A 25,359-nucleotide genomic window follows, 5' to 3' on the forward strand; every position below is an offset into this window, starting at 1 on the left:
TTACTAAACTGCTATCAAAGCTTGACCTGCCCACATTAATTAAAGGTAGCACTTTCCCAAATGTGTATCATTGTCTGAGCTAGAAATTGACACTTAGCTGATGAGGAACTGGGAAGTTACACAATTTTTTTTTTCGTTATTGATTTTACATACAAATTCATACATAGCCTTACATGAAAATATGTATAGTGTGTCTCAATCTTTTTATTACCAAACAAAATGATCACGCATCAGCTAAATGAATGCATTATTTAAAGCCAGGCTGCTAGTGTGTAAGGTGCTGTGAGCTCTTAGGGAATGGGTTGAAGCTGTTGAATGTAATTGGTACTTTGGCAGCACTGAGCTATCATGTGCCAATAAAGTTATTATTCTGGCCTGCAGGTCCCTTACTGTTCTCATACCGCTTACTGAAAGAGCAGAACTTAGTCCCTTTACAAATTCACACAAGCTAGTCCATAGCAACCATTATATGTGGAAGTCATTACTTAGAATGTTGGAATGTTCAAATTTCTACCTGGAAAAGTTTAGTGGAACACTACTTCAGGTCAGACTTTCAATGCTTGAAAGACTTTCCAAAACTTGGAAACAAACACGATTTCAACAAGATGAAACTGATGTCACACAAATATGGTGACACCCAGATGCACACAGTTAATAATAAACATTCATTTTGAACAAATAAAATGCATCAATGAGTCAATGTTCATACATCATCTGGTAATTAAACCAATCGTATTGCTACCTGAAGAACAAATATTAACATGACATAGCTTCATTTTTCCTCTCCAGTTTGCTAGAAGACATATTTGTTGACAAATGAACCTCCGCAGCTAATGGTACCATTGACATTTTGTTTCCTCAGATGTAATTTTTCTTTGTCTTTATGGTTGTAAGCAGGAAGTTCCCCCACCCCTACACTTTCAAGGAAGTAATCATTATATTTTAAGAGCTTGTCACAGTGTGAAAATGTTTTTTTATCCGGTCACAAACGGATGTCTGCCAGTTGCATTGGCAGTAGACTGGAACAAACGTAGCAGTAATTCTATTATAATTTAATTGTTTTTAAAAAGGTAAAATAGACATAAGACATAACAGCAAATGTTATGTCGCCAGATTAATATTCATGATAAGATTTATAATGTTTTCCTAAGGAGGTCGACAATACTTGGACAGATATGTCTATTGCTCATTTTCATTGCTTGGCTCACTCCTGCTGCCACAACCTGCATGCTGTCATGCTTGCTCATGGGCAGAAACAAACTTAGTTCTAAAATCCTACATACATTTTTTTTTTAACTGTGAGGAAGGATGTCATGTGACTAATTAATATATAATTATGACAACCCTGACTAGCTGATGACACATTAAAAGAACATACACTGTTCTACCATTTATTAAGAAAAAGCCTTTTTTGTCATTTAAAGTTTCATCATATATCAAAAGTTGCTAACTTCTAAGTTTACTATTAAAGAGAAAGTTTTTTTTTCTTTTTTATTATTATTATTGTTGAAGATTTAAAGAGCATTATTTTAGTATTGATTTAAAAGGTTTACTGTTTTAATAACAATAATAAAACAGCCCTGTTAATGCCTTTAAAGTAACAGTTACAAATTTCCACATCATTTGGTGCCATTTAAAAAATACTGTTGACATTCTGTTGGCATTAGCTGGATATGGAGAAGGCCTGGGGCTGTTTTTTCCACTTTGTGCAAATAATTTCTGAAATGTTGTTTGTAGTAAAGGCTGCAGTGCATTGGTTTCCTCACACATACATTTCAGTAGCATTTTGGTCTCAGAGATTAAATATATCACGTGTGCCTCAATTAATTTATTTAGCAATTAAAATGTTATTATTTTGATATTGGTTCTCTACAAACCTGCAGTTCATAGAAATTAGTTTTTTACAGTACAGCTCTTGACTCACAGTCTCTGAGGATGTCCTGCTAGTTGGGGACAGTGTGCATTTGGATGTTTCTTTGATTTGGGTGATGAAATATGCAAGAATACTAAATGCTTCAGAGTGTTTTAGAAGCCAGATGCAAAGCACTGCAGTCAGAAAACATTAGCCATCAAAGATGATGTCCAGAGTTACTTAACAGAAGCTGACACAGGAGTACGTCAAAACATGACGTGAAGACTGATGCAGAACCTAGGAATGATGCTTCAGGAAATGAGCTGAATTGAGTCGAGTGCTCTGTTGCATGCATGTATTGCATGTTCCATCTGTCTTTTTCTTTTTTTTTTTGACCTTTTTATACAGCCAGATTTGGATTTGTGCCATGCCATTGAGCATCTAAGATCCTAGGGAGATTCCAGAGTTAGCACGTGTTAACTTCAAGAGTAGGTTTGGTTCATAGTGATGATGATGATTGTATTTATTTATTTAATTTGTATGACTAGATCACAATCAGGGACATGACAGACATGGTTTGCTCTTTCACAGCTGGTTCAGATCGCAACAGTTGGGTTCCAGATGTAAAATCAAAATTTTTCCCTTTCACTTTTAATGTTAAAGGATCAATCATTTACAACAGATTTACAATGAGCTCTAATGTTATTAAGTGTATTTTGTCACTGAATCCACACATCAGTGGTTTCAAAATTATATTTAAAAACATCATGTTCAACAGCCAAATATCCCGATGGAGGGAAAGGAGACGTTATGTCGTGATGACATAGGGTGATTCACTTGGGAGCCCCAATCCTCTTTGACTTTGATTCCAATGAAATTTGGCTAGTGGATTTTGCATAGCTGAGCCACTCCCCGTGCACATGGGTATAAACCGGTAACAGGTGCACCCACTCTTCAGGTTTTATGTTGAGGAGCCGTTGGTTCAAGGTTATGGCGGACATAATGTCTCCATTTGCTCCATCAGGGAGCGAGAGTTACGTACGTAACCTTTCCAATGCCATAGCACAAATTCGCTGATCTTGGTGACCGCAGGGACCAAAACTAAGTATAGCGCTACTGGAAATAGCCGCTGTTCCTACCATATACACCTCTTCTTTAAGCTGCTGCCACTGATCTGGATGAACTCACAGAGACTGTAACATCTTATATCAGTTTCTGTGAGGATTATGTTTATTACTACCAGGACTCATCTAACTTACAATAATGACAAACCGTGGTTCACTGCAAAACTCAGACAGCTCCGTCAGGCCAAAGAAGATGCTTACAGGAAGGGGGACAATGTCTTGTATAAACAGGCTAAATACACACTGTAAAAGGAGATCAAAGTGGCAAAGAGGAATTATTCTGGAAAAATAAGGACTCAGTTCTCTTCCAACGACTCAGCATCAGTGTGGAAAAGTCTGACAGTGATCACCAACTACAAGACACCATCCCTCAGCACTGTGGAGAATCAACGACTACCAGACGATCTTTTACTGCAGGTTTGAAAGAAGAACACCCATCAACTGCCCTGAACGCCTCTCCACACAACCGTTCACACCATTTGGGAGGTGTCCCACAGCCCGGATTAAATACTCAGGACACCATCAAATTTAGCTTTTAGCTTTTGTATTTAGTCATGCCTGCTTTTAGCCTTTTAGCTCTTTAGTTTTTTGGTCATGGCTTGTAGCAGAGCTTTTAGGTTTTGCTTTTAGTCATGCCTGCTTTTAACTTTTCGCTGTTAGTCATCACTTTCAACTATGCTTTTTGCCATTACTTTTTGCATTCTTTGAGCACCATTCCAGCGTGCATTGGCCTGCACGCCCGCTGCTACTTAGCCACGAGGAGAACAATTCCGCATCTTCAGCTAACACTCAACGACTGGCTTCCCAAGACGTCACTTCTATAAATACTGAACTTCCAGCCAATTCTCGGGAAACCCCCTTTTCTACAACAAAAGGAAACCCCAAAACAAATTTTTACCTCATTGAGGAACTTCATTCGAGAGCTAATTAAGGGATTGATTGTTGTTCAGGTCTATTGCATATATTGCTTTAAACTTGGGATTTCACATTTTCACTTTAACTAATTCTTTCCGAATGCGAATGCGTGAATGCGTGTGTTCATATGTTAAATTTGTTTATATATCTTAGATTTACCTAATAATGCCTTATTTATAATTGAAAAGATCATCTTGTGTTTTGTACTTACAAGTTAATGTCTTAAACTGCCGATCTTGTTACTGTGCTAATTAATAGTGTTTTCACTATATATTTTTTATTTTTAATATCCATTGCAGAGTTGATGTTATACGGCTCATTCAGTAAATCACTGGCTGACTCAGTGATCAGCCGGAAAACAGTGATTCTGTCCAAATTCCCTATAAAATCTTAAATGATTCCCACTGAGCTGTATTGACCTGTTTCTCTTACATTATTTTAAAACAAATCATAGGAATAATTCACAAAGTCATATGTATTTATGTTATTCCAAACCTTTAAAAAAGAAAAAGAAATTCTTCTCCAGAACACACAACTGTATATTTTGAAGAATATTGTAGTCAAACAATTTTGGTGCCCAAAGACTTCCATGTGTGTAAAATTATGTTTTGTTCTGTTCTATAGAAGAATGAAAGTCATGCAGGTTTGGAACGACATGAAGGTGAGAAAACAAAAACATAATTTCCCTTTTGGGATGAACTAACCATCTGTCATTTTATATTCAGAAATGTTTTTTTTTTTTCTTTGTATCATAGCGCTGTATAGCAAACAGCAATGAAAATAAAGCAAATGGGAAAAAGTAGGTGGAACCAAGGTCATTGAAAAGGCAGATAGATGATCAATGTTTAGCTCTATTGTCTGATGTCATGGAAGTCTTGGTTACCTCACATATGATTCTTTTAGTGATGGATCACATTTGTAAGATAGGATCACAATTAGGATGCTTGTGGGCAAGCTTTGCACATCTGTAGTTACTTTTGCTGTGAGCTGAGCTTTCATTGTCCCTGAGAGAAACTTGTCGTTAATGTCTCCTGCTGTTCTGGGGATACACCATCTCATTATGCCCATATGCTACCAGCACATCCAGACACTGTGACATGCATTATACATGTGGATTAATGCAGCCTGGATCCACCCTGCCTGCCAGCTTTGATCTCCACTCTGGATTTCCAGAAATAGACAATAATGACTCATTCATACAGTTACTTTCAGGCATCTTAACTTCATTAGATGTGTGCATGTACAGTTTGTGCATATACAGTTTACACAAATGCATTGCGCTCACAAGTTTTTGATTGATGTCAGATGCAGGAATCACCTTAAGTTTTGGTAAGGTTGAATTTGTGTCTGTCATCCTTTCGGTTGTGTGTTGCTGATGAGCTTGTGCCTGTGTGCATGCTGATAGCAAAGAGCATTCCTCTCATTAGCTGAATCGAATCACTAATGTGGAAGGAAGATTAGCAGCTAACAGGCTAATCAGTGTAAAATCAGTTCATTGCAAGGAGAAATTGACCAGCTGTGTGTTTGTTTATTTGTTTATTTGGGCTTGCTTACAGAAAAAACAATAGTGATGAAGATGATTAAAGGTAATTTAACTGTGTTAACATAAATGCCTGTTCATGTAAAGACACATTTTTGGTGCAGTAAACATTTTAATTTGTTAATTCGCTTGTTTAGACTGACACAAAAGTTCATAAGCCAAAAATGCCATAGGTTATTTTTTATTTTTTATTTTTTTTATGCTGTACATTCGTGTTGGTGTGAAAAGGCCTTAAGGTTACATTTCATTAGGTCTTAATAAAGTTGCCACCAAATACAGTTTTTAAGAACTTAGCATTTGTTTAGATTTAAGAAATTTGATTTTGTACATCTAACTGGTCTTCTACAGTGTAGCTGTTGAAAACAAATGACAGATGTTTTTTTTTTGGGTGGGGGGTGCTTGAGAAAGACTGCATTGGATGAGCTTGCTTGCAGGAACAGACACCCCATAGGGGAAGGGGTGTTCTGTTTAATAAAAGCATATTACAGGCTTAGATGAAACAAAATAAAAAAAATAAAAAAATAAGAAAGAAAAAAAAGTTGATTCCTCACTGTGTTGCAGTCCCTGTTAATATGAGAGTTTTGATAAATCCTGTCTCTCTGTTTTTGCTCCTCTAGGGAGAAAATTTTATTGCGATATTAATAATTGATGTTTATATTAAGCTCCATATTTGTGCTTTGTATTCTGTCAGAAAGAAGAAAGCACATGAACCACCATGTTTATTGCAAGATGCACTGTCACATAGAGAGACAGAGAGCCGCCAAATGCCCTCTTGATCAATGCAAAACTTGTTGGAGAAAATTAGTGTGATTTCCTCTGTTTGTTTATTGAATATTTCATTGGTTCTGTTCTGTTAGATGGTAATCCAGAATCAGGTAATGTAATCTCCGTCTCTATCATAGCAATCCATCATAATCAGAGATTCATTAAACATGGATTTCACACAAGATTAAAAGGCCACTCAGTGTGCTCTATTGATCAGTTTAGATTACTTTGTGAATCTGATGAGAAGCACCATTGCACTGCCGAAGGTCAATGAATCTGAGTTCTGTATTGAAGCCACATGATGAATATCAACTCTACACATTCTCTCTCATCACAAACACAATGCCAGATGTGTGCATCCACATCTGATAAGTCATCAGATTCTTGTTTTATGCAGCTATGTAACCTCAATGTACTTACTGGATACGTTAAAATACTATAGTAACACATAGTAATTTATACATTGTATTGCATTAGATATAGAATCTCAAATTAACTGCCCTAGTGATCCTTAAAACATTTATAGTAAGAGAGTGATTACTTTGGACAAATCCCAACAAGCTTAGTTAATATAATTTGTAAAGACCCTTAGTAATGCTTTGCTAATATTTTTAATTGTTAGAAGTAAAGAGGTAAGAGGTAAGTCCAAAAGATCACGTTTTCTGTCAAATGAGGATATGTGTACGTGTGTAGTCATATGTCCCTGGGGAATCACGATGTGAAAGGACTAAATAGTTTCTTGTATTTCTTAAAGGCCTTTGAATAGATTATTTTAATCATCTGTTCATTTTGGCAATGCAGCACCTGCACAGAAGTTCTCTACATCTTCATAATGAGACAAAAACAGTCTTTGGACGAACTTCACAAAAGTCTAGTAATACCCTTTAAGTCTTTAAAAATACTGCCATCATCCTTATACAATTGACATTTCATGGGTTTCTTAATTCTCAGGGCCAGCATTTTCACTCAGTTTTTTTTTTTTTTTTGGTTAGATTAGCCCATCCAGTGTTAACTCAGTCATTCTGAGGATTTATGTAAACCATTAGGGCAGTTGAGAGCAATGTGACTCCAGTGAGTCACTGATCTTGAGTAGTTGAGTAGTATAACCAGCCCATTTGTAGGGTGATATCCTTAGGATTATAAACACTCTGGCCATGTATGTGTTGCTCAGCACATCAAGCACATCAAGATGGGTTTGGACGACATGAGAGTGAGTAAGTAATAATTAATTTTAAATATTCTCTCTGAACATTAGAATATGCGATCAGTGTTGGTCTGAAATGGCTAATGTCTTTTCCGGGAGGCTCTAACTGGCTGTGTGGGTGTCTGTATTTATGTGAGTTTACCTGTACATATGGTCCTGCATTCAAGTATGTGGTCAGTCAGCCTTAATGGTTTGTGACAGGCAGTTAGGGAGAACATAACTGCAAGAGCAAGGCTCACACATACACAGTCTGGCCGCTGCATCCTCTGGGCAGCTTGAGTGCCATGGAGGTGATTAGATGTACTTACTGCACTAATGTAATTATAACTGCTGTCATCTCTTCTGGATAACAGGGCACACTGCAGCCCATGTGTGGGAGTGTGTGTGTGTGTGTGGGGGGGGGGGGGGGGGGTCAGCTGAGCATCAGTGTTAGTCCAGGTCAGAAGGATTTTCTGCAAACACGTTAATTACCTGAATTTAAAGTCTAAGGCCACACACATTTGCAACATACCTGACAGAACTAAAGTGTGTGTGATGACATTTGTCCGTCATTTTGTTAAGGAACTGACACAGAGGTTATCACTTTATCACTTTATCACATTGTCAAGATGCTTCATTTATATCTGTCAATGAAATTCATTCAATTATATTCCATTGTTCCAAATGTAAAAGTTTGCTTTTGTAAAAATAAAATAAAAAATTATATAATTACCAATATAACACTATGAATAAAGTAAGTAAATTATGTGAGCATGTAAGAAATACTGTTGCTGGACATATACAATAAATTAAATAACTCCAATATATATCATACATGAATTATTCCATAGCATATATGCAGGTGGAGCTGGGGAAGGTGAAGGGTTTCTGTTGATGCAACTGCCAAAGCAAGCTCTAGACAAGTGATTGAGTGTTGAGCAACAAGCTTATTTTCTGCTGATGTGAAAAGCAACCAATAAGCAGTGCAATGTGAATAATGATGCAATTATATCAGATTGAGTTAGAACCTATCGGTGTGCGCCATCTAGAGTTTAAGACAGAACTTTGTATTTATTTAATTTACATTTCAATATTTACCTATATTAAACACCTCATATCTCACTGTCTTTCACACAAACAGTTATATACCATAGTTATATATTAGTATGTGATTTGTGTGTGTCTTTGAAGTATGACCCTGTGGACATGTTCCATCATGTTGATCTGATCTGGCCTCTTAGTATCCTTTCTTAGACTTCCTCCTCTCAGAAACCAACTTGACACTTGTGAAGCATGACCCAAACTAATAACACGTAGAAACAAGCAAAACTTCATAAGAGTTCAATATTTCACTTTCCAAATATATCCTCAGTGGAAAAATGTTCCTGCAGAAGAATGGCCTAACCTTTGCTTAAGCGAGCTGCTTGTGTCCCCTGAAGAAATGTGGGCAAATACTCTCTGCATTTATTTATTTGGTTTTTAAAATCTGCTTGTCTGATGAGAGTGCTAGAGCGAATAACTATAGCTGTTTGTTCAGGTTAGTCCTCTTGGGTGTGGATTTGTGTGCATATTTTTGTCTTTGGCTCTGAGACACCAAAACTGGCTGTGCCAGGCGACCACATCCCGACCCTACACCATCCCACCGGATACGCCCAAAAACACTTACACCCGCCAGCCTTAAAATAGACCAGAGCTGAAGACATGCATTCATTTTCTCAAAATCTTAAATTTACTAACATGGTTACTAGGACATTGTAAATGGGTCAAACTGTTTTTCTGATTGAAATACTGCTATAAAAAGACAATAATCCCTGTGTGAGGTGTGTTATCTAGAGTAGGTGAATCTTGAAGTGAGGCTTGATTTTAATGTTGCGAGCCTGGTGTTTTGGCAGTTTAAAAGTTGAGAAGTCAAAGCATGAAGATATGAAATGACAAGAAAATTCAGATCTGATACATGGCTGAAGATATTAAGAAGCCAAATTAAATCATCTTAATAAACTAAATCTTGCCCATTTTACCCTAATCCTGGATGCACTGCCTTGCACTGTCTTGCAAACCTGTTGAAGTGTTGTATGAAGTTCTAGGTCTTAGGATAAACCATTTAAGGGTTATTCTGTTGCTTTTAACTCTATTTTACTTGCAAGTATAGCCTAAATCACAGCACAACCATTGTCTTAATCGTATGTGTATTTAATTTCATTAGACAATGTCCTGAATAGGATTTAGTGCAGATTTATATATTTGATAGCTGGTTATGTAGTCTTAATTTACCGCGTTTCAGTCATTATAATATTCATTTCATTGTCTGACAACAGAAACATTAAAATATAATAATAAAAACTGTTTTATTGAGAATTTGACTGCATTAAAATGCAGAATGTGAGCACAGGGAGGCAAGAAAATACGATGCACTTACGTAATGAATATGCTAATTAAATTATGATGTCATCTAGCGACATTTAGTGACTTTTCAGGCGGGGTTTAACTACTTTCCGTTGAAAGAAGTTGTCAACACTGGTTAGAACTGAAGTCTGTAGGAAGATAGCCCTTCATGAAAACGTTTGGTTTCGTCTGTATTAGATCATGTCTTATCATCAAGTCTTCATTCTATCTTTAGGGCGACGTACTAGGACTATTACTGGTACTGGTCGGGCTACCAAAATGTATTAACACTCTGCCCGACGGGCTACCTCAAATACAGATCTTTCGCGGATCCTTAAAAACTCCTAAAGTGAGTAGTATCAAACTTAAGGCCATACAAAGTTTTAAATACATTAAATGGTATAAGAAATGTCTTAATTATTATTTTAAGAGGTATTGCAGTTGGGGATGGAAATATGACTCACCATATAGTTGGATTAAACTTTGAAAGGCAATGATGTCATTGAATGAATATGAGCGCTGCACGTTTCATGCATCTTGCTGTCTTTAGAAATGTGTTTTTATATGCTTGATTTATCCCTTTTCATAAAAATGTTAGTTAAAATTAATTTACGGGCTACCAAAATCTCAAGTGTACCTGCCCAAAGGGCTACCAGAGATTTAGAAATTTTGTGAGCCCTACACAAAAAGTACACAACATGAGCAAAGTACACAACAAAGTGGGAAAAAGTCTGCTCCCAATTAAGGAATGTACTTTAGAATCTTACCAAAAGGGTCTAGTCTTGGTGTGGGTCTTAGGGCATCTAGACAATTTTTTAATGAGCAAGTCCTTTCTCATCTAAAATATTCATTTACAGGGTAAGAGTGGGTGACAATAACCTAGTTAACAGAAGAGTGGGACACAGGGCCAGGTGATTGGCAGTGTCTGAGGTGTTGGAGTTGCAAATGATGGCCTCTTTGTTTTCAGAGTGGTCTATGAAATTCTGTGGAAGGCAGAGGAAGGGTGGTAAGGTCAAAAACAGTTTACGTAAAATGGAGATGGAGGTGTTGAAACTCTAATGGAAAAACAGTGTCTATGCTGACTTTGTCAAAGCAAGAACAAACTTGCACCAGAAATATGTTGAATTAAAGAGGGCAGATCAGTACTTTCACTGTGCCAGTAGGCAGAGGACTGATGCTCTCTGATGTAGCGACTTAACCCTTGTGCGGCCCTCATTTGGGAGTCACACTCAGGGTCTTCACGGTCATAAGTGACCGGACACCTAAAATGTAACTTTTTTGCCCCCCAGTAAAATCAGTGGAATATATTTTTATTCAATAATATTTTTTCTTTTTTCTTTTGTATTTTGAGAAAATTTTAAGGTATTAATTCATATTTATGCAATAATTATGAACAATTTTTCTCATAGAAAATAGTACATAATTTTTTTTTCTAATTTTTCTAAATTATTTTCGAATTAATGTTGTATTTCAGATTAAACCAGAGACTAGGCCTTTCAAATACATTTTTTTTGAAGATTTTTTAGCGCCACCTGGTCAGAGCAAAGAAAGAAAAACATGTAAGTGCATGGTGCAACCACTTATTACCAGTATAGGAATCTATAGAGAGGCTTGTGAATTCCCTTATTGTTTTTAGACATAATTGCTTACTCATATTAAGTAGTGGACTTGAATATATATTAATACATTCTAAAGAGTACTTTTTGTATATTTTTTTATATTTCTTCTGTTATAAATAATGATTTCATGCATTATTTGCATTAAAGTTTTTGCATTATGATTGCAATCAAACCTGAACATATTGTTCAGTGGCACAGAGCTCCTGCAAAAAAATAAAAAATAAGAATCCTCAGAATGGTGCAAAGGACCAAGTCTGAGTTTCTAAGTGCACTGACAAACCCAAGAGGCAGCGCTTGCTTCTCATCGCTGTTTTACAGACAGCAGGTCATAGGTGTGTGCTAGTGTGCGCGCGCGTGTGTGTGTGTATGTGATTATTTAGAGTGTCATACCTTCACTGCTGTTAGATCTTCTCTGCATTATGACTGAATTATTGAATGGATTTCACATTCTCAAAACTTTGCTCTGTGTTACAGACACAGTAGTTCATAGGTGTCTATGTGTAAGTATGTGTGTGTGTGTGTGTGTGTTTGTGTGTGTGTGTGTGCATCTGTGTGTGATTGGATGTGTCAATATCACACTCTTGATGTTTTATAGTGTTATCCCTTCACTGCTGTGCACTTTTTTTCAGTTTTGTGATCGATTTGTAGATTGTGTACACAAATATTCTCTGAATTGTTGTATTTTTGTCTATTTCCCATTCATTTCCTATGGACGGTCATTTTTGACCGAAGACCATGAGTGTTACTATTTTTTTTACGCCCACTTAGACTGTTCGAATCATGCCCTCAATTTTTTTGTGTGTTCACACCCCAAATGCCATGAAGGTCACCGCATTTCATATCATTCCGATGAAGCTGTGATTTTTAACATTTCAAAACGTAAAATATTCCGGTCAGAAATGACCGAAGACCGCAAAAGGGGTCATCGAATGCCACATGCATTTTTACACTGAAATGTGTGTTGGCAGTGTTATTTATATTTATTATTATTATTATTATTTTAATCTCGTTAAATAATTTACCCTTTCTCAAATCGGGCCGTTCTGAGATGCTTGTCTGTGTGACATCAGTCACCATTTACTCCTGACATCTGAGCTTCTGAAGATCCAGTGGATTACATTTGTTTTTAAAGGGATCTTCGCACGAATCAATCATGATCCAGCATGGTGTCCGGAAGTGAGTGAAAGGTTTTTTAATGGATCTTTACAAATCACTTTTCCTAGTAACGTACTACTTAGCAAGTTTCTTGATAAATGCTTCTAAAGTTTATCATCTCTCAGAGAGCACCTTGGAAGAGAGTGGCGGGGCGAGCAAAGCTCATTTGCATTTAAAGCAGCAGGCAAGAAAACGGGTTTCTCTGAAAAGTGTGCTGTTTTACACTACCAGTGAGGAATTTTAACCAAACTATATTACATGATTTTCAGTAAAACCCTAAAGAATCATATCAACTTGTAAAAGAAATGGTCATCTGATGACCTCTTTAAGAAACAGCAGGGTAAAACAAAAATAACATCTGAAGGTTAACATAATTACTAATCCCACATAATCCCGATTTTCTACTACCATTCCAAATTTATTTATTTTTTCCTCTGCTTTCTTGCTCTGGTTGAGTTGTGCATTTGTATATGTATGTTTACTTGCAGACACACATATACTGTACATATAGCAAGCCCTGAAAACATGCTCTACACAAGTACGTGAACACAGGTGCTTCTAACTACGGAAGCTCAATTTCATACATCGTTGCATTTTGAAATATGTCAAAAGGCAATTCATAACAACATGAATGTGCTATATATTCTTAATGTTGCCGTCAGGAGGTCTACAATACAGATCTGTTAACATTCCCATTCATCTTAGTGGCACCCCTGGAAATATACAACTTTAAATCTGCCATGTGAATAATCACATGGAGCTGCAGGAAAATCATGTCATGATAAAGCTGATTAGCTGGTGGCACCTAAAAAATAAATAAAAAAATCATGCACAATGCCAAAAGCTTCAGTCGTTAGTTTTCTCTTTCAGTTCAACTTAATTTTCTCTTTCAGTTCAACATAGCATCAAGTTGAAAAGAATCTTGCTAGCACAGGCAGATTTTGTTAGCTAGTCACAAATAGTACTTTTGGTGTTATGCCACAGGCGTTTGAAGGTAACCCTATCACCCCCTCGAGTACCATGGTTTGTTATGGTCACAGTAACCTGATAACAAGCTAAGTATGCACCTAGCAATGTGCTGGCTAGCCATTTGTGTCTGCTTTTGTGTGCTTGCATAAATGATGTTTCTAGCCCAAGGCTGTACACTTCTGACATCAGCACTGGAATCTTCTTCCGTAAAGGATATATTTATTCTTTAAAAAGGTGTTATGTAATAGCACTCATAGCTAACAGAAGAGCACAGGGCATTATAGGAGCCAGACTATTCTGGTTTACAGACATTTTACCTCCTAACCCCTTAAAAGATGTTTATAAAGCAGAAATCCAGAGAATCCTGAAAACACACACGTTTGACTCTTGCAGACAGCGGTCGATGCCCCTAAGGGTTCAGATCTTGTTAGCAGGGTAAACATACTCCATCTTAGGCAGGTTTGGACTCCACCCCATTTGGGAATCACAGAGTTACACCGAATGGGATTGAATAGGAAAATGGAAAGTGGAATCTAATTGCCTGAGTTGTTAGCAATTTGCTTAGTATGCTTATGGTCTTTTTTTAACATTACACATTTACAATTTCTTTTAACTTTTGTTCCTGAAAAATATCTCTCTCTACACTTATGGATCAAAAATATAAAGGGAATATACTGCTAAATATAATGCGATATATAACATATCCATAAATTGGAAACTACTGCTTATATCTTTCAATATATCCATTGGCAATTAAGGCTATATATTGGTACATACAAATATATTCTGAAATGAAGACTAAAAAATAAACCTTATACTCATAACGTTTGATCCTTCATTGACTATATGTTCCTATATGTAGAATGTTGACTACATTCTATGTTCCCATATAAATGTGAATGTATGTACATTCATGGAATGACTTAAAGCAGATTTCTAGGTCCAAGCATGCTTTACTTTTTTGCTCAATATCAATATGGGGGAGATCTGTAAGTAATGTTGCATTATTTTGAAATTTAAAAGGGTTTCTACTATATGTAAGTTTCTGGGGTTACAAAAACATTACTAAAAAGTAATGGATGTGCACAGTGATAGTCTGTTCACTAAATATATATATATATATATTACATATATTGTGATATGCAAGTAAATATATAATAATCCAATTTTTCAGTGTATAACAATACATTGAATAATACATAAGGAATTGCAGTGGCAATTCCTTATGTATTATTCAATATAATGTAATATATTTACACAATACATTTACATTATGTCATTTAATATATTGATCATTCATATTTTAGAAAATATATATTTTAGAAAATATATTCTTTGCATAAGTGTCAGGCCGCTGGTCACTGGATTTTAATCTGTCTCTCAGAGCTCAGCGTGTTTTCTCTAGAGATTAATTAGCTGATAATCAGACAGAACAAGTGTTCCACCACACCGACATTAATTAACATTATGCTTAATTAAAGCTTTGCTTTTTGTGTTTTTGAAACCTGCTTTGTTCTTTATGTTCTGTAAAATGGTCTGTCATGCTGCTATTGGTATGGATGAGAGAAATCTCTCTCTCTCTCTCATATTTTCTTATTTAAATTTTATGTGAAATCTACTAGACTGACTGTAGTGTATACATCTTGTTATACATGCTATCTATCATGCTACATTGTTGCATGTTATAATGTCTAATGTTAATAAATGCAGGTGCATGTTTGTCAGTGGGTGGGGTAGTCTAACTACTTCATATTAGGGAAAACTTGCCTGTCTCCAGATGGTACTATGTGGCTCAGTAAATAAAATCCCCCACTGAGTTTTTGACGATTTTGTATTATTATTTTTTTTCCTCCACTGGAAGTATTTGCCCATATCCAACATTTTTGTTTACAGCTGATAAAATAGCATGCAAGAGCAATGTTCGGTGACATAAATGACAAACTGCTCAGCTCATATTGAAATGATTAAATAAAAGGCCTTATCCTGCAGCTACAAATGATTGCTAGTTGAATTGTTAATTCATGCGCAATCTGGATTCCCAGACATGAAAAAAAAAAAAAAAAAAAAAAAAAACGTGGACAAACCATTCACTCTTGTTCAATGTAAATGCCTTTTATGCTGGAATATGAGCAATCATCACCCGAGTGCTGATAGCGTACGCTTTGTTGTTTCTCCGATGCAGACATGGTTTTATGTTTATGCAGTACAATACACAACCCAACGGGTAAAAGATAGTGTAAGTCATTATAATCAGTGATCATGTGTCCATTGGATGCTACAAACGCATCATTTGAACTGCATCTTATTGGTTTTGTCTCAGCTCCGGGACACACAGCATCACAGTATGGCAAGGGGCATAACATTTCCATCACATGTTTGAGGAATTTGGCCAATCACAACGCACTGGATAGCTGGCCAATCAGAGCACACCTCACTTTTCAGTTTTTTTTTTTTTTTTTTTTTTTCTTAAACAACAAACACATTGCATTATACCAAATACACAAAATAATTTTATTTTTAGCAGCATCATATTTGACCCTTTCAAAACTTGTGTTTTGAGTCTGGCTATGCTACCTTGGCGAAATGTTACTGATACATAAGCTTAGCAAACAGTGGAGATTTTTCTGTGCCCTCGTTTAGATAGATAAAGAGCTGCACATGCATGACTAGAAAAAAAGCTGCCCAGGGTGTTTCCAAGATGGCGACAGAGTGAGCTGAGTTGATTAAAAATGACTTTGGCTCTGTTAATGCAATGTGATTTTATTTATCAAGATACAGCATATTATAATATTGAAATGAAAGTTAAGATACATCAACTTGAGGTATGAGAGTTGAAATGCCCTTTTCTTTTATAAAGTAAACAATGCATTTCATCCCCAACAGAATGAACTGACACAATTAGCTTCGGTTTCCTTTTAGCATGGTGAGGTGATATACCATTTTTCATTGAACTTAAAATTTAATTTAGCTGAAAATATTCAGTTATGTTGTGGTTTAATTCCATTGTGGTGTGGGCTAATTCTCTTGTGTTTTGAGGTAATTCTGTTGAGGTGTGGGCAAATACTGGTTCACTGTAGGATAATTCTTTCTTGCTGTCCACATTGGTTTGCTTCACAAATGCATTTGAGGCTGAACATCCACATGCGCATACACATTCAGACCCATTTTGTGGCGGTAAATAAGGTTGTATTTTATTTCAGCCCTGAGGAGTATAATAGTAAAGTGACCTCTTAGATTGACCGTTCATCTAGCAGTTGAAATGACCGTCCTGCCTACTCTGTTCCACACCATCAGGTTTTCATGGCCTGTGAACTGCGTGTGGTCCATTTTGATCCAGTACATCTGAGCAGCCTCAAAGTAATTTCTGAAGCTACAAATCTGATGGAACTTTTTCACAATTAGGTCTCTTAGAAACACAACAGAACAGCAGACATATTTGTTTCTCTTTCATGTTTTGTTGAACATCAATGATGATGAGCTCCTATCAGCAGAGCAGAAATAAGAAATGACAGGAAGTGAGGAAAACTCTGTATCAGTGCATGGTAAACTCATCATCAAGATTCAATTATTTAAAATGTTTTGGTATCAAAATGCATTTGTCTGTTCTATTCCCATCTCTACATAAAACGTGTTCTACACCTGCACTAACTAAAGCTAATCTCGTCAAATCAAACCCATTTCTGCCTAAAAAGAGTAAGAGAACAAGAACTGAGGGGGAAACAGCAAGAACATGTAAAACTGAGTATTATGATCTTGTACAGATTCAAATATCTTGCCTTTTGTCAGTTTTGTATAATGAAAATACATCTAAAGTCAGTAAATGTACCTATATAAATACTATAGTCTTAGGCCGGGTTCACACCGCAAGCTGCAGCAGAGCAGAAGCAGCGCGTATTTTTTTCGGTGCCTATGTTAACAGATGAGAGCGTTCACACCGCACGCAGAGGCTGCGCGGCAGAGCGTTGCAGAAGCAGAGCAGAAGCAGCAGTGCCGCGATCGTTTCGGCGCTGGGTCTATTTTTGCTGCTCTGCTGACGCTCAGTTAAAGTGAAAGTACACCTTTGATAGACAAAATAAATATGATTTCACACAAAAAGTGCTCTAACTGCACAAATAAAGCACATCTAGGGTGTTTTAACAAGAACTAGAGTATGTTACGAAAAGGAAATTATTATAAAAAAAATATGTATAGAAGATAAAGTGACCATGGCCAAAATGATCATGATCATGGCCAAAATACACATGTACTTAAACGAATGTTGCCCAAAATTTGCATTAATGATATCTACTGTGTTCTTAGCAAATTACATTAAAAAATTATGATATTTTAAACCACATATTTTTCCATTTTTTTTTTTTTTTTTCATATATTGTTTTTTTTCTTTTTCTTTTTTTTACAAAATCTGTTAAAGTACTTACAGTTCTATCCAAAAATAGACATTTTGCCGAAATACAAAAACAACTTTAAATAATTTATATTGCTAGTTTAGCCTTGGAGATTTATTTATTATTAGTAGTTGTCGTATTCTTTTAACTAGGCCTATGTATTGGCAGAAGAACGGATGTCGTGCTGACAGTCATAAACAACAGCACGTGGTGTCACAGGCAGTGGTCTTCAGAGTGCACCTGGAAAGACAATAATGGACGACACTCGTCTCATCGTGGAAGTTGAGAAATATCAAGTTCTTTATGATCCACACAATGTACTTTATAAAGACTTGCAGGAGAAGGAAAAAGCATGGGATGAAGTTGCAGCGGCTCTTATTGCAGATGGTAATACATTTTATAGTGTTTTTGACGCTTTCGCTGGCACACAAGCAAACAACTCAATATTTGATTCAAAATTGTTTCAATTGGAACCATTCATTTACAATTTCTAAATTACACATAAGCACACAAATAACAAAAGCAGGTGATACATGCATTTATAATAAACAAGTAAATGCTGATTTCAAGATGAGCAGGAAGTCAAGGCTGTGAACCATTTACAATACACATAATTTAAAACCGTTTATTAAATTGGTTTTCAGGGTGTTTTTTGGTAAATTTGATTGCAAACAAACCCAGTGACAAGATGGTAATATGCACCATGTTCTCTCCTACGTCGGTTAATGGGATGAACCCAAAGTCTGCGTCTTTTTAGTCTCCTTAATAACAAATATAGCGCAATGGCCTTTCTTCTATCAACAACACGTATACTGCACGGAAAACAAAGACAGCAAAACAAAGATCCAACAAAAGTAACAATGAAATTATTAATTAAAAAAGCTTCTTGCCAAGTCTTTTTATTTAAATGTATTTTAAATGGGGAAATAAAGCAATGCGAACGTACCCATTATAGAGCACTCTGACCAAAATCTGCTGTTCAGTTGCGCGCTGCCTCCGCTGCCGGTGTGAAAGCAAAATAGGCGCGCGCTGCTTCTGCTCTGCCTACCTGCTGCTAACGCGCTGCTTCTGCTCTGCTGCAACTTGCGGTGTGAACCCGGCCTTACAGATACAGATTTTTGACCGCTGGTACGGAGTCTGGCCCACTTTTCCATTCATTCTGATAGACATGCAAAGGGATCAACCAGAGATTTGTACAGTTTAGGGTAAAATAGTAAATGCACATAAAAAGGAAATGTGTGTTAAGTTATTAAATATATTTTTAAAGGTATTTTAAAAAAATAAATATGCATGGATAAATATCATTACATTTTTGAATCACACAACATGCCATTTTACAACCTGAAGTTTATCTAGTCAAAGTCCAATTATTCAATATTTTGAGAGGACTGTTAACCTTGCCACACAGTCAGAATGTGCTTATGTATGGATCCATCAGGTTTAACGCAATGGCCTTGTTTCCTCATTATTGAAATATATTTCTACTGCAGCAACCATGCAAATCAGTTGCATCCATTGAGAGCTTCAGTCACATACATGATCTGTTATCAGCTTTGCTCTAGAGGTACAGAGCAAACAGCCACAGTGTCTGAACACTGGCCCATGAGAGGCAGAACAAACGGTCCAATCATGGTACTGGCGGGTTGAAAAGAGATTCTGATTGATGTAGTGCCATAACATTGAGGAGCGCTAATTACTGCAGCCTCCATGAGAGAGAGCATGATTCTCCACATTGGCCCCTACCAGAGAACTATGGCTTACAACCACTCCAGACTCCAGCAGAACATAGCCAAGCTCGATCGATCGATCATTAATGAGATTGGGTTAGTGGCAGAGATGGATTGAGGGAGAAAGAGAGAGAGAGAGAGAAACATAAAGCTGCCCCTAAAAAAGGTGCTGAGGTAAACAGTGTGATTAAGAGGTTGGTTAATCAGAGACTGTCCATGTGCACTAATAGATTTGCAATAAAAAAAGAGGAATAAATCATGTTGCTCTTAAGATAAGGACAGCTTACATCATCCATTTCAGGTTTACACATTCTTATGTGGAGCATAAAAACTAAATAAACTTGTGGTCTATCTCTTTACATGTCAGTCAGATTACTTTCCCAGTCTGAATCTAAGGGGTTTTTATGCTAAAAATGAGCTAAATGGACTAGACTATGCCAACAGAGACCCTCTGCATGTGCTAATAGATCTGCAGTAAGAAGCAGAATGAATCATGCTGTGCTTGAGATGAAGACATGCTCATATAGTCCATTTCAGATTTACACACCCCTAAACAGCACAAACAAAGCAATCTGTTATTTGTTCTTTTACATGTCATTCAGAAAGTTTGTTCCTGTCTAATTGGGTGGGATTAAGCCAGAATCAAGGTGTCCAGTTTTAGACTTTGGACCTTTTTACTGTCGCACCTCAGGGTGGCAGTGATTAGTCCAAAGGCCTGCTCCTCGAGACCCACTGTCTTGGGTCTGGCATGGAAGATTTCAAATTGTGTACAGTACTTCCAGGAGAACCTCTGCCAAGCCAGGACTGCAACTGAGATGAACAGGATTGACACAAACATTTCTCATCAAATGATTAGGAAGACCTGCAAAATATGCAGAGGTGAGGGTACTCCAGGACCAGGGTTGGAAAACACTATTATAGACTAAGCTGCAAAGTAAGACTAATGTTATGTTGATTTTCAAATGCCTGGCTCTGCAAGACTAGTTTTAATGCTATGTTACCTTATTTATTAAAACACCCTCATACCTCAGGGTGGGTTTTAGATGGAAGTGAGGGGTTGGCATGGGCTCGGTTTGGTTGTGGGTGAAGAGATATTTGGCAGTCAAATAGAGAAAAGGCACTTGCCTAGGGTGGAGAGGTGAATCAACCCACCTCCACCAAGAGAAATCATACATAAGGGGGCAAACGGAACATTAGAAAGTGTGAATCTGGAAGACATACACGCAAGTCCCTGCAGACAAACAAAACAAGCTGTGAAAGAGAGAGATGAAGAGGATACGGCAGGGTGAAAAAGGCAGGAAGCTTCCTTTCTGTTCAGAGAAAGCGTGTAGGCTTTAGAACCTACTAAAACACGCATATACGGCCGCGAGCGATCGTGTATGCTAATCGTTCAGAACCGACAACGACCAAACTTTGAGTGGGTCAGGAACTTTACCTTCCACACACAAGTAAACAGTCATCTTGTTATCTTTGTTGTGCATTTGCATTGTAGATGAATTATCATTTCTGCATAAATAAAACTCCTTCTTCTAGAGAACACAAAAGTGACTATTTTGTTTCACGGTTTGTGGCTTAAAATTCACACAGGGAAGAACGGGAAAAAGATGTGTATGTTCCACAAATCCGCACATGCTCTCAACAATAGCGGCGAGGTAAAGAAATAGAGCGAGAGAGAGAAAGAGAGAGATACCAAGGGAATAAACATTGACTTCCTTTGAACGTGTTCCTGCTTTATATTTCCCTTAGCTGGGGGAGTCTAGGGACCCAAGCTGGATCATTCTGGACTTGCTGATTCACTCAGCCTCTGTAGATACTGACGTGCTGTTTTTATATGGGCTTAAAGTGACCCAAATTAGTCGGAACCTGTTGGTGGCTTTCTGAAACGGGTCAACAGAGCTGCCCGGCTGCACTCAGCCCAGGCACAATCTCAATGTCATGTTTTATTCATCACATGTGAATGTGGTTGGGTGGGGTCTCTGCTCATGGGCAATATGGATGCTGCCTGCTTGAGCCAAGCCCTGGCAACAAAACAAAGACACTCTCTCGCACACACAACACGCACACACACACACATACACACACACAGAATAGATCTCATATGGCATTGAATGGAGGAAACAAGAGAAAAGAGCTCAACAAGCCAAGGAACAGAACAACAATGGAGACAGAGCACATGTGAAAGAGTTGGGAGACTTGGTAATGCTAATGCCTATCAGCACATTTTCGAACCCTAACCAGATTATAGGGCTGCAGTGAATGCCTGTGTTTAAGTGTGGAAGATAGATAAAGCTAGGGTTAGGTTTAGGGTTAGGGATGAATCTTTATACAGTTATTTACACAGTTTAGGTCTGACAGACAACAATTTTTGCTTAAAGGACAAGCTGTAGAAAATAATCTGTAGTAACATGATATACATAGTAAAACAGTACATGTCACTTGCACTATATTTAAAACCTATTAAGTCATGCTTTAGTAGTTAATTACTAATTAGCTTCACTTTCATGGAAGCTCTCAAATCTCCTTTGTGTTCAAAAGATTAAATAAGAAATGGCCTGCCAACGTACCAAGTTTGAAATCTTTGATAACACTGGGTAAACCACAAAATCATCCTTTTCTTACTTCACTGAAAAACTCACAGCATATGGGTTTGAAAAGACAAGAAGGTGAGTAATGACATAATCTGTATAAATTTTTCACTTTGTCCTGTGTATTTATTCCCGTTCTTGTTCTGCTTTGTCCAATATATCATTCTCATTCTCTTGTTCTTGCTATATTATTTGTTTGCCAACACAAAACATAATTTGGTCAAACCAATTAAGCACGGTGAATTAAATTAATAGAGATGGAAGATACATCAGCCTCTCTGCATAGATTTACTAATGAGCAGAAATGATTTGATAGTGAAATATTTCCCACAACATTTCCACTTTAATTCAGTAATTGCTGCGGAGATGAGGGCATGGTTGGCGTGCTGTGTCCAGTTTGGAGTGCTAAAGTGCATCCCTGCAGCTAGAGTCTCAAACACACGCTGGGGCTTTATGAGTCTTATTAATTATTCAGCATTTAGCATTATTTGGCACTGACTATTGCACACACACACACACAAACACACACACTACCATGAGGAGGCTAAACCTCGTACAAATATAGCTACTGTATATGCCCCCACAAGTTACAAGCTAATTACTTCCTCCCCCCATGCAGAAAGAAAGAATCTAACTTGAATTGTTTTCTGTTCCTACTGTTTTTGGGTTTAGACTTAAAACAAGAAAAATTGCCAATGGCCTAGGAAAAGTGAACTTTATAGAAGATATATTCACTGAAAAATGAAGACGTATTGTCTCATACTGTTTTGCTTCTTAAGTAGATTTATCTTGTTTAAAGAAGAAAACATTTTGTGCAGTGCAGTCTTTAAAGCAGGCAGACTGTAACTCATATTTGCAGATTCATTAAATTCTCAGGTGTGTGTTCAGCCAGTCCTCTAAACACGTGCTTATATCACACCAGAACAAAGCGCCTGTGAATACAAACCTTCAGCTGATCTCATCGTTTCTCTCGCTGCGACTTGCAAAGAGTCACCCCCATAGTTTCCCATAAAAGTAGCCTCCCCAAAATCAAAACCTGAACCAATCACCTTAAACATCTGCTACTATACACTAAGCACAGACCTAGAGAGACTTTCAATCAGCAGAAGGAAGAACTGCGAGGGAAAAGGGGTGTCTGAAGTGTCTCTCACACATGCACAGCTAAAACAAAAGCATCGAAAGATACCAGGGACTTACGTTCTGATGGGTTTCTGCAGGACACACACGCGGGAAGAGAAGGAGGGGGAGAGTGCGCTCCTACACAAGCTGGACTGTCACACGCTCAGACTGAGAGACAGTGGTCCACATGCACGCTGCTCTCTCTGTCATCCACGCAGCTGCGAGGCGGAGTGTGTGTGTGCGAGCTGCGAGCGCAGAGAGAGTCAGTGCCACACACACACACACACACACACCCTTGTCTGTTAAACTCTTGGGAGTTGAGCTCAAAACACACACACACACACACACATGCACCCTGCAAAGACAGACTGCAGCGGTGGTTCTGATAAAGCCAGGTTCTGGGAGCAGGTTCGGGACGACAGCCAGAGGGGAAGTTGTGTGCTTGTGGTTGATAAGACTGCTCAGCTGTGGTAGACAAAAGGAATAATGTGAGGCTAATTGATCACTTGCTCCCTCTGCGCTTTATTTGTTCCTCAGAATAACAGCCATGCGTGGCAGGATATGAATCAATACAGTGTGGCGATATATATCGAAGCGATTAGCCGACACAGACAATATGATTTCCTTCTCGGATCCCCTGAGCAATGCATTACCGCAAGTTCTTTTATTCGAGTTTCGTGGCAAAGCACAATAAGGTGTGGTTTGTGGCGGCGTAATTGGTGCTGTCGCTCTGTTCTGAATTTGCCACTTTTAATAATCAGAGAATTTTAACAGAAACATAATGAGTCCAGGTGTGAAATTAGCATTCAGACTTTGCCACACAGAGAAATGCGAGAGAACGGAAGCGCAGTTTTTGAGTTTTTCTCATTGTCTTCAGGCTGCTCTTGTGAAACACAATAAGCCCACACTGACAGTTCGAAGACAATCAGACACTCAGTCGATACTTGCGGCACGGGCAGGCGACCAGACCGAAAACGCAGACGGCCCTGAGGGTGCTGTCTCGGCTAAATGCACACACACTCTTGCACACTCGCTGTGACCCATCCTCCCCTTTTCCTGCTGGCTTTTGAGAACACACTTGCGCTTCTGCACAGTAAGATAAGCTGTCCTGAAAGGTCACAAAAGGTCAGCATGCGGCAGAAATCATTTATGCAGTATGAAATAGGTCATTAAGAGATGTTAGGCCTGGGGTGCCCAATCATGTTCCTGGCGGACCACTATCCTGTGGAGTTTAACTCTAACACAGCTGCCTGGAAGTTTCTAGTAATCCAGAAGACTTATACTACCTCATTCAAGAGCAAGAGGTAAACTCAACTGGAACGTGGCCCTCCAGGAACTGGGTTGAACACTCGTTCATAGGTTACTGTTCGAAGGAGCTTTTTGATTTTAGTCCATGTTTGTTTGTTTTCATGGATTTAAAATGTATGTTCTTTCTCTTATGGGAGACCACACTAAAAATACAGATGACTCACCTTGCAGTAATAGGCATATACAAATTTTTGTTCAATAAAAATGCCTCCTCGATTGAAATTGTGCTCCCTCAAATACCACTTGCCATTGCCAAGCATTAGCAAGCAATCATAGTTCACAGCTGTGTTCTAAACGGAATAATAACATACATCCAGGACATACAGCAGGACTGCACACTTGCAATGCATTCACATCTGTGTACTGAACATGTCTAGAGCTTCTGACCTAACTTCTGACCTAGCTTCTGCTCCCTATTTCTTTCTTTCTCTCTCACACACACACACACACACACACACACACACACACACACACACTAACACTTTTTCTCTTAAATACCTGGATTGTAAACCTGTGCGTGTTTTTACATCCCGTCTAGGGGTAGAGCGTAACATTAAAAAAAAAAAAAAAAACACGAGTACGAACAATCAACTTGAATTTATATTTGGGAGACCAATTTCAGGAGACGATGGTGCCAAAATAATAAACAAAATGTTCTTAATATTAAACCCTCTAACTAACTACCTAATTCGAACACAAAAAAAACAAGAAGCTGGCATCTGACTCCTTAC

The 25,359-nt window shown here is 37.7% G+C and overlaps 2 protein-coding genes across 2 annotated transcripts in view; one reads left to right on the top strand and one right to left on the bottom strand.

The window, feature by feature from the left end:
- sema6dl (sema domain, transmembrane domain (TM), and cytoplasmic domain, (semaphorin) 6D, like) overlaps positions 1–23,534 on the bottom strand; it is a 107,537-nt gene extending 84,003 nt beyond the window's left edge. The window contains exon 1 of the mRNA XM_052582447.1: positions 23,399–23,534. The gene's annotated coding sequence lies outside the window, so the exon portion shown is untranslated. The remainder of the gene's footprint in view (positions 1–23,398) is intronic.
- Positions 1–25,359, top strand: part of LOC127977534 (uncharacterized) — a 249,781-nt gene that overhangs the window by 136,226 nt on the left and 88,196 nt on the right. The gene's annotated exons all lie outside the window — the stretch shown is intronic.

This window comes from Carassius gibelio, chromosome B18 (assembly GCF_023724105.1).
Source record: "Carassius gibelio isolate Cgi1373 ecotype wild population from Czech Republic chromosome B18, carGib1.2-hapl.c, whole genome shotgun sequence".
In the NCBI taxonomy this organism is placed as follows: domain Eukaryota; kingdom Metazoa; phylum Chordata; class Actinopteri; order Cypriniformes; family Cyprinidae; genus Carassius; species Carassius gibelio.